This window comes from Erythrolamprus reginae, chromosome Z, assembly GCF_031021105.1.
Source record: "Erythrolamprus reginae isolate rEryReg1 chromosome Z, rEryReg1.hap1, whole genome shotgun sequence".
Classification (NCBI taxonomy): Eukaryota; Metazoa; Chordata; class Lepidosauria; order Squamata; family Dipsadidae; genus Erythrolamprus; species Erythrolamprus reginae.
Window position 1 is genome coordinate 86,027,266 of NC_091963.1, and position 10,440 is coordinate 86,037,705.

General features: G+C 44.7%; 1 protein-coding gene across 7 annotated transcripts in view; it reads right to left on the minus strand.

The window, feature by feature from the left end:
- GRB10 (growth factor receptor bound protein 10) overlaps positions 1-7,284 on the minus strand; it is a 450,157-nt gene extending 442,873 nt beyond the window's left edge. For 4 of the 7 annotated variants that reach the window (XM_070727756.1, XM_070727752.1, XM_070727758.1 and 1 more), the window contains exon 1: positions 6,442-7,092. The gene's annotated coding sequence lies outside the window, so the exon portion shown is untranslated. Of the gene's footprint in view, positions 1-6,441; positions 7,093-7,237 lie in introns of those variants that run through there. The other 3 variants (XM_070727759.1, XM_070727754.1, XM_070727755.1) reach the window with 2 other exon arrangements.
- Positions 7,285-10,440: the final 3,156 nt, after the last annotated feature.

Below are 10,440 nucleotides of genomic sequence, written 5' to 3' on the forward strand. Positions count from 1 at the left end.
TGGAGAAAATAAAAAGAGACAAACAAAATTATTTTGAACATGCTAATAAGCCAGGAATTTGGCTCTCATATAAACTTAGGAAACAGCGACAATTAAAAATAATTAAAAAACTAGAAGACAAAGACGGAATAATAAAACATGATACGGAAGGAAAAGTAGATATAGTGCAAAATTTCCTTAAAGAATTATACAAAAATGAAAATATTGGTGAGGACAAAGTCTTTAAATATTTAGAACATACTGAACTACCACAACTAACGGAAGAGCAACAGGCAAATATGGAAGGACCAATAACAGCTGAGGAACTCCTTACAATTATTAAAAAGCAAAAAAATAATAAAGCAACTGGGCCAGATGCCATACCGGCGAAATGGTACAAAATAGAAAGTGAAACAATAATAAATAACATGTTAGAAATTTTTAATGAATGTAGGCTAGATGGTAGAATTCCTAAATCATGGCTAGAATCTTTAATAACGTTAATTCATAAATCAGGAACACCAAAAGAAAAAATTAAAAATTACAGACCTATATCATTATTGAATGTTGATTATAAAATATTTACTGCAATATATGCAGACAGATTAAAAAGGATTTTAAATGGTATAATTCATCACGACCAGAATGGCTTTCTACCAAGTAGACAGATTAAAAATAATCTTAGAATGATTATCAATACATTGGAATATTATGAACAACATCCTGAAAAAACACTATCATTAATGTTCTTAGATGCACAAAAAGCTTTTGACAACGTTAATTGGACATTCATAAAAATGCAATTGAATAAAATGAGATTTGGTCCCAAATTTGTAAATTTAATAGATGCTATTTATGCTAAACAAACAACTAAAATTATATTAAATAATGAAAGATTGGAATCATTTGAAATAAACAAAGGAGTTTGACAAGGTTGTCCTATTTCCCCTTTACTATTTATTTTATCTTTAGAAACCTTACTGATAAAAATAAGAGCAGATCCAAAAATAAAAGGTTTGAATGTAGGAAAGGAGGCGTATAAAGTCCAAGCTTTTGCAGATGATCTGACGTTTATAACTGAAGATCCGATAACAACAGTTCCAGTATTAATTCAAACAATAGAACAATATGGAAAAGTAGCAGGTTTAAAAATAAATAAGAGCAAAACACAATTTATAACACTTTTTGCCAAAAATTCTGCACTACTGGGCATTCCCAGATCATATGCATAAACACTCCTTTATCTTGGCACCCATGACAATTATGCCATTGCAATATCTAATCTAATGCGAGACTACCTGTACTGTACACATTGCAATATCTAATCTAATGCGAGACTACCTGTACTGTACACATACATTTGTTGTTACCCATTATTGGGAGTTGGAAGTTACAAAATTACTTTTTAAAATAATAGATAGACAGACAGACAGTTAGATTAAACCATTTCCCTGAAAATGAGACCTATCCCGAAAAGAAGCTCTAGCATGTTTTTAATATAAGCCCTATTTCCCAAAATAAGGCCTACTTAAGGGCCCGTGTAGCCTGTGTATTCCTTCTGGTTGCTCATGGTGCCATGGTCATGAACAAGAGAGGTAGAGCTTACCTCAGGACTCCTCGCAGCCATGCCATCCATTCACTGACACCTGCCTTGTAGCAGCAGCAGCCATGCACAGCATAAGCCCATATGGCCGCTGGCCCACTTCTTTTGCTTGCTTGTGACTGCAATGGAGGCCAAGCAGTATACTGGAGTTGTAGGCATGAGGCAAGACAGGTGTCAGGATGTGGATGGGCTGGCTGCAAGCCCTAAAGTAAGCTGGTGCAGGGCACATGTGGCAATTCTACCATTCATCTGATGGTAATGGAGAGGGGGGGAGATGGAGAGGGGGGGAGATGGAGAGAGAGAGAGAGAGAGAGAGAGATAATGAATATATATGTATGTGTATGTACAGGTAGTCATAGTCCTGTGCTTACAACAATTGAGCCCAAAATTTATGTTGCTAAAAGAGAAATCTGTTAAGTGGGTTTTTGCCGAGGTTGAAATTCAACATTTTTCCCTACTGGTTCTTTGAGTGCAGCTTGGTGGGCATCGCAGGGGAAGTATACTGCAAATTTCCCATTCCCCCACACACACTCTTGGGGGAAGAATATTGCAAAATCTTCATTTCTACCCCACTCTGGGGTCAGCCAGAGGTGGGATTTGCTGGTTCTTCAAACTACTTAAAATTTCCACTACCAGTTCTCCAAACTACTCAAAATTTATCTAGCCGTTCTCCAGCACCTGTTGAATTAAACCCTTTGTTTTGCCCCATTTTATGACTTTTCTTGCCCCATTTGTTAAATGAATTACTGCAGTTAGTAAATTAGTAACATGGTTAAGTAAATCTAGCTCCCCATGGATTTTGCTGGTCAGAACATCACAAAGGATGATCACATGACTGCGGGACACTGCAACCATCATAAATATGAATCAGTTGTCAAGCATCCAATATAAATCATGTTACAATGGGGATGCTGCAATGATCATAAGTGTGAAAAATAGTCACTTTTTTCAAAGACATTATAATTTTGAATTGTCACTAAATGACCATTAAATGAACTATTATAAATCGAGGTCTACATATATGACTTTGAAAAAAATGAGTTATTCCAATTAGACCAATTTACTTTACTTTGGAAGTCTTCTAGACCAGCGTTTCCCAACCGGTGTGCCGCAGCACACTAGTGTGCCGTGAGACACAGCCAGGTGTGTCGCGAAGCTCCTAGGGAAGCTCCAGCTGGGCTGGGTGCTGCCGGTGCCGACCTGGGGAGATGGCGGCGGCGAGAGGGAGCTGCAGGCGGCGGCGAGAGGGAGCTCTCTCTCTCTCAGCTGACTGCAAGCGGGAGCCCTGACGGTGGCGGTTGGACGTGCTGCTGGACGCCGTACATGCTGGCGCTGCGGGCCTGGCATATACGGCGTCCAGCAGTACGTCCAGCTGCCGCCGTCAGGGCTCCCGCTTGCAGTCAGCTGAGAGAGAGAGAGAGAAAGAAAGAGAGACATATAAGAGAGGCAGAGAGAGAGAGAGAGAGAGACATAACAAGAGAGGCAGAGAGAGAGAAAAAGAGAGACATAGCAAGAGAAGAAGAGAGACAGCAAGAGAGGCAGAGAGAGAAAGAGAAAGAAAGAGAGACATAGCAAGAGAGACAGAGAGAGAAAGAGAGAGAAAGAGAGATAGCAAGAGAGGCAAAGAGAAAGAAAGACATATAGCAAGAGACAGTGAAAGAGAGAGAGCAAGAAAGAGAGAAAAAAGCAAGAAAGAGATAGCAAGAGAGACACAGAGAGAGAGAGAGAGCAAGGGAGAGAGGAAGACATAGAGGAAGGGAAGGAGGGAGAGAGAAAGAGAGCAAAAAAGAGAGGAAGAAAGAAAGAAAGAAAGAGGGATGGAGAGAAAGAAGGGAAGGAAGGAAAAGAGAGAAAGAGGGAGAAATAGAGCGAAAGGGAGGAAGATAGGGTTTTTTGTCCAAACTTGTCTTTAGCCCGCTCCCCTGCCCCCCCCCTTTCAATGTTCCCCAGGATTTTGAAAATATGAATAATGTGCCGTGGCTCAAAAAAGGTTGGGAAACACTGTTCTAGACTAACCCCACTGCCCATGGCAGGAGATCCGAATCTTGATAGCGTGATAGCGAATCTTTTCGGCACAAAGTGGCAAAACAGAAGCACTTAGCACTCATCTCAGCTGTGATCAGTAAGTGGAACTGCCCAGGGGAGAGGCATGTACCGAAAATGAACTTCCAGTTTCAGGCACGCGCATGGACCAGCAAGTCTTCCTGTTACTGGCATGCATGCGCACACGTGACTGGCTGGCCGGTGCACATGCTCATGCTGGAAAATGGAAGATCAGTTCTTTCAGTTTCTGGCACTGCTGCATGCACAAATGCCAGCTGATCATTGCATGTGCATGGATGGCAGTAACCGGAAGACTTGCTGGCCGTAGAGCTATGTGTGCCGGAAACCGGAAGTTCACTTTCAGACATGTGCATCCTCCCATGGGAAGCTCTTCTTCCTGGTCGCGGGCCACACAAGCATGAAGTTCTATAGATTCACCATTGCAGTCCTATGCCATTCTGGACGTTCTTTTGAATGGGATAGATACACATAATCACAGGATAACAGAATAACCAAACAGAATAATAAACTTGGAAGGGAACTGGAGAGGTCCTCCATTTCAATCCTCTGTTCAAGCAGGGGACCCTATATTATTTCAGCCAAATGGCTGTCCAATGTCTTCTTGAAAACTTTCAGTGATGAAGCACCCACTACGTTTGGAAATAAGCTGCTCCACTGGTTAATTGTTCTCATTGTCAGGAAGTTTCTCCATAATTCTAGGTTGCTTCTCTCCTTGAATAGTTTCCCTCTATTGTTTCTTGTCCTGCTTTCACTTGCTTTGGGTTGACCCCACCCCACTCCATCTTTGTGGCATCTCTTCAAATATTAGAACACTGCTATCATGTCATCACTGTTCTTATCTACTGAGATTCGATCTGCCAAACTGCTGGGAGACGGTGATCAGCAGAAATAGCTTGCAGTACTACACTCAAACCACTGCGCAAGGCATAAAGGTATTCCTAGAATAAAAGTATTCCTAGAACACCTTTATTAGAATATTAAAGAATTTTTTTTAAAAAGTTTTTATTTACAAAGATACAATAAATACATTTAATTACAATTAACAATATAGACATATCAAAATACAGGGGGAAAGGGAATACGAGAAATGGGTAGTTGGAGATTAAAACAGTAATCATATCGAATTATAGTCTAAACAATATGCATTTGACAATAGACAGAAACAAATAAACAAAAAACATCGACAAACATACAGACATATAGAAAGAAAAGGAAGAAAAGAAGAAGGAAGAGAAGAGTGAAAGAAAGGAAAGGGTGGGCGGGTGTACAGTAGATCTGTATTAAAATTGTGAACTAGATATATTTTCAGTAGCTCATTTCCTTATATCTAATATTTTAAGATTATAGATAAATAGGAGAAAGTGTTGAATAAATCAAGATAGAGAGATTTTAAGAAAGCCAGTCTAATTTTAGCATATATAGCGATGTCTCATACATCCATTTAAAAAAAGATTTGATACCAGATGTGTATCCGTTTAAATATATATATAGTTCTTAACATTTATTAGGCAAGTTGTTACAGCATATTAAAGGTATTCCTAGAATAAAGGTATTCCTAGAATACCATTATGGATACAATTGTCAAGCAACTGAATATATATTTATAAAATTTCATTATACATAAATAAGTAGCATTAATTTTATGTGATAACTGTACTCTAAACCTGAAAAGAACACAATACAATGTTTCAAATATTTGGCTTGGTCAGGTGAGTGAGGTATGTTCACCTTCAGAGAAGTTCCCAAGTTTCCCGAATGAGTCAGAAAGCTTGGAAGACAAAATTTCTAGTCCCAGTAACAGATTGTATCAGATTTGATCCTACATTATCCTGGGACAGGTATATTTCCCTTCATTATTGAGAAGACTTTGAATTTAAACAGATATGTTCTAATCAGCCCCCTCCCCTTCTCTGGTTCTAAAGGAATTAACTATTTGAAGGTTCTATGGTGCTTATTAAGAGGAAAGAGAATAGAAAGTAATACTCTTCTGCAATTTTGAAGAAATAAATAGTTAACAAATCAACATTATATCAGGGACGGGACAAGGCATCTGTAAGGTCCATATTTATATCTTTCTGAATTATAGTTCAAAAGTTACATTGTAGCAGATTGTTGCTGGATCAGCTCCACAATTCTTTCATTTCCCTTTTAAACCTTCAGATGCATCCTCTCTTCCCAGCCCCACCCACACCCCCATCCAATCTCTGGAATGATCGACTCCCCAAAGTGGGCAGGGGAAAGAATAGACCGCACTACCAACCACAAGTGATTGGCATAGCCGGACAAGTCCCTCAAACCTAGTTATTTAGGAGGGGAGGTGGAGAATAGGAGAAATATGAACTCCACCCTTATTTATGATGCAATGTGGAAAAGGCAAGATACCCTGTACTGAGAAACAAAGTCTCTAGCCTCAAAACCTGTTGGGGTTTTTTTTTTGTTTTTAGTAAAATGAGATAAGATTTGTGCCATCACAAACACAGCACGTTTTCAGTATTTCCAATACTGAATAGTCCCTCCCCAGTAAACCAGCAGTCTGAGTGCGAAAAAGAGAGGAAGAAAGGAGGCGTGCTTTATTGATCCTAAAGACATTTATTTCTCAAGACAACTCAAGCCTCCCAGCTACCCAATCGCAATCATAGCCTCGAATTACACAGCAAAAAGACAGCCTTTCTTACACAGCCCCCGTTCCTCCACACGAGAAAACGCCTTGTACTCAGTTGCTAGCCCGCTTCTCAGCCACAGCAAAGAAACGGAAAGCGAGGCACCACCCAGCCCCGCACTTTTTCAAGACTTACCTGCCATGTTTCGAACTCCAACGGCCCCTTTCTTTATCCTGTCGCCTCCCCTTTCTTCCTGAGCGATGGAGAACTCGTGCAAGCTGGGCGCCTCCGCCCCTTCTCCTTCCACTCTCTTCTGACCGTGCAGATCGGATCAAGTTTAGGGTGGACTAAGAACGGCGTGCAAGAAGAAAAAGAACCGGGGCAAGCAAGGAAGAGATCCTCTTGCATCAGCACCCGGAACTTTCTTGGAGGTGAGGGGAGGCAAAAAAAGAAACTTCTGGCTTCCACATATACACAAAAACCCACGTACAAAAATAACCTAGCAAGTCCGGTAGGAGTAAGAAGAGTCTGAGGGTAGAGTCTTCTTGTTCTTTCACGAACGTATATTTACCGTTGTTTATTGGCTTCCTTCCTCAAAGTTCCTTGTATTAAATCGGAACTATTTGCCCGAGACGCCACCGCCGCCGCCCGCTAACACTTACTTGGGTTGCTCAGCTGACTCTTCTCAATTCACAGACGTTTCCCTCCCTCTCCCCTTAACTGGGCCTTAAGCCCTCCCATCACCGCGCTTCCCGCTGTCTGTTTTACGCAGTCGCAAGCGATAGTTCCTCGGCCTTGTATGCTTCGGGAGTTCTCCCAGCGGATTCTAGGAGTCTCTAACTTTTTCTAAGAGCTATTGCCGTTTTCCCACGTAAGCCAAGGAGCGCGTGCTAAGGCGCGCGCACGCCTCGGCACTGAAAATGTAGCCGAGCACGCAGGACATTACAGTCTCCCGTAATATGGTTGGTTTTGGTCAGGAATATGAACTTACCCTCATTTCGTTAAATTTGGAATGTTTTGCAAGCAAATCTGGGAGTAGAAGCCTCCTTATGCGAGGCGGAAATCACTTCCCAAATAAACATATGCAGGTTAGCTACTAGCAAATATTCTTAGAACAAAATATAAAAGTATTTTGTCCAATCACACTTAACTAGTAGTTAACTGACGCTCGCATTGTTTCTCCGTGGAGCACATTTTTGATGCAGCAGAATAGCCAAAGCCTGCTCCAACAAGATATCCGATCCTACCCCCCACGCGCGCACACACACTTATTGGCACATTTATAAAGGAAGATATTTAACCCAGGGCCTAGATACATTCTCTAGCTTTTGGCATCTAGATGGGCTAAGAAGGGCTCCTAAAAGCAGAAGCAGATAACATGGAGGAATGAAAAATAAATCTCATTTATGTTGCCCATTGAATCTATTACAGTTGTTCTGAAAATTCAAGTTAAATTATTGAGAAAAGGATGTCTTATCATTATATTAGAAAGAACAACTACAGTGATCCCCCGTTTATTGCGTCCCCAACCATTGCGAACAGGGTACTTCGCTATTTTTCAACCCGGAAGTCAAAATACCATCTACGCATGCGTGCCCGTAGCACGCATGCGTAGATGGCAACCGGCTTCCCTGGGTCTTCCCCCTCTTGCTGGCGTCAGCGAGGAGTTTCCCCACCGCCCACGCAAACTCCTCGCTGCCGCCCGCCCTTCGCCCGCCCACGCGGTTCATTCTCGCCGCTTTTGAGCTGAGTCCAGAAGAGAATTCGCTCCCGGACTCAGCTCGAAAGCGCCGATAGCCAGCGCGGAGGAGCCGTTCGCTAGCGCTGGCTCTCGGCGCTTTTGAGCTGAGTCCGGAAGAGAATTCGCTCCCGGACTCAGCTCAAAAGCGCCGAGAGCCAGCGCTAGCGAACGGCTCCTCCGCGCTGGCTATCGGCGCTTTCGAGCTGAGTCCGGGAGCGAATTCTCTTCCGGACTCAGCTCAAAAGCGCCGAGAGCCAGCGCTAGCGAACGGCTCCTCCGCGCTGGCTCTCGGCGCTTTTGAGCTGAGTCCAGAAGAGAATTCGCTCCCGGACTCAGCTCGAAAGCGCCGAGAGCCAGCGCGGAGGAGCCGAAGATTGGGGGCGGCGCGGCTATTTTAAAATGTCGCCGCCGGCATGGGGGGCTTGCCAGCACCCCCCGGACCCCCAACCCGGGTTTGGGGGGCTGCTAGGAAGCCCCCCATGCCGGCGGCAAACAGCCGCGCCGCCCCCAATCTTCGGTTCCTCGCTAGCGCTGTGGGAGTAAAAACACCATCTGCACATGCGCAGATGGTGTTTTTACTTCCGCAGCGCTACTTCGCGAAAACCCGCTCGTTGCGGGGGGTCCTGGAACGGAACCCTCGCAACGAGCGGGGGATCACTGTATATAGAATATTGGGCATGTCTTCCCAGAGAGCATGTTCATAATTATTTGTCCTCCAACTAAAAAGGACCATACAATCGCCTTTGTAGGTCGCTGCTCAATATAGTCAAGAAAACAAAAAGGCTGTTAAGACATGTGTATGTTCAAGCAGTTTTGTTTATGAGAAGTTATTCAAGTTTCAAGTTCAAGTTTATTTAGATTTGTATGCCGCCCCTCTCCGCAGACTCGGGGCGGCTCACAACAAAGTGCAAAAGACAATTCACAACAAATCTAAATTTCTACTAAAAAACATTTTAAAAACCCCCATTTCTGAACACACATACATACGCACATACCATTCATAAATTGTATATGCCCAGGGGAGATGTTTCAGTTCCCCCATGCCTGACGACACAGGTGGGTCTTAAGGAGCTTACGAAAGGCAAGGAGAGTAGGGGCAGTTCTAATCTCCGGGGGGAGTTGGTTCCAGAGGGTCGGGGCTGCCACAGAGAAGGCTCTTCCCCTGGGGCCCACCAACCGACATTGTTTAGTTGACGGGACCCGGAGAAGGCCCACTCTGTGGGACCTAATCGGTCGCTGGGATTCGTGCGGCAGCAGGCGGTCTCGGAGATATTCTGGTCCAGTGCTATGAAGGGCTTTAAAGGTCATAACCAACACTTTGAATTGTGACCGGAAATTGATCGGCAACCAATGCAGACTGCGAAGTGTTGGTGAAACATGGGCATACCTAGGTAAGCCCATGACTGCTCTCGCAGCTGCATTCTGCACGATCTGAAGTTTCCGAACACTTTTCAAAGGTAGCCCCATGTAGAGAGCATTACAGTAGTCGAACCTCGAGGTGATGAGGGCATGAGTGACTGTGAGCAGTGAGTCCCGGTCCAGATAGGGTCGCAACTGGTGCACCAGGCGAACCTGGGCAAACGCCCCCCTCGCCACAGCTGAAAGGTGGTTCTCTAATGTGAGCTGTGGATCAAGGAGGACGCCCAAGTTGCGGACCCTCTCCGAGGGGGTCAATAATTCCCCCCCCAGGGTAATGGAAGGACAGATGGAATTGTCCTTGGGAGGCAAAACCCACGGCCACTCCGTCTTATCCGGGTTGAGTTTGAGTCTGTTGACACCCATCCAGGCCCCAACAGCCTCCAGACACCGGCACATCACTTCCACTGCTTCGTTGACTGGACATGGGGTGGAGATGTAGAGCTGGGTATCATCAGCGTACTGATGATACCTCACCCCATGCCCTTGGATGATCTCACCCAGCGGTTTCATGTAGATATTAAATAGCAGGGGGGAGAGGACCGACCCCTGAGGCACCCCACAAGGGAGAGACCTCGGAGTCGACCTCTGACCCCCTACTAACACCGACTGCGACCGACCGGAGAGGTAGGAGGAGAACCACTGGAGAACAGTGCCTCCCACCCCCAACCCCTCCAGCCGGTGCAGAAGGATACCATGGTCGATGGTATCGAAAGCCGCTGAGAGGTCAAGAAGCACCAGGACAGAGGATAAACCCCTGTCCCGGGCCCGCCAGAGATCATCCATCAACGCAACCAAAGCAGTTTCCGTGTTGTAACCGGGCCTGAAACCCGACTGCTGGGGACCTAGATAATCGGCTTCTTCCAAGGATCGCTGGAGCTGGAGTGCCACCACCTTCTCGACAACCTTCCCCATAAAGGGAAGGTTGGAGACTGGCCGGTATTTGTTAAGTACGGCTGGGTCCAGGGAAGGCTTCTTGAGGAGGGGGCGCACGAGCGCCTCTTTATAGGATGATGGGAAGGATCCCCTCCCCAAGG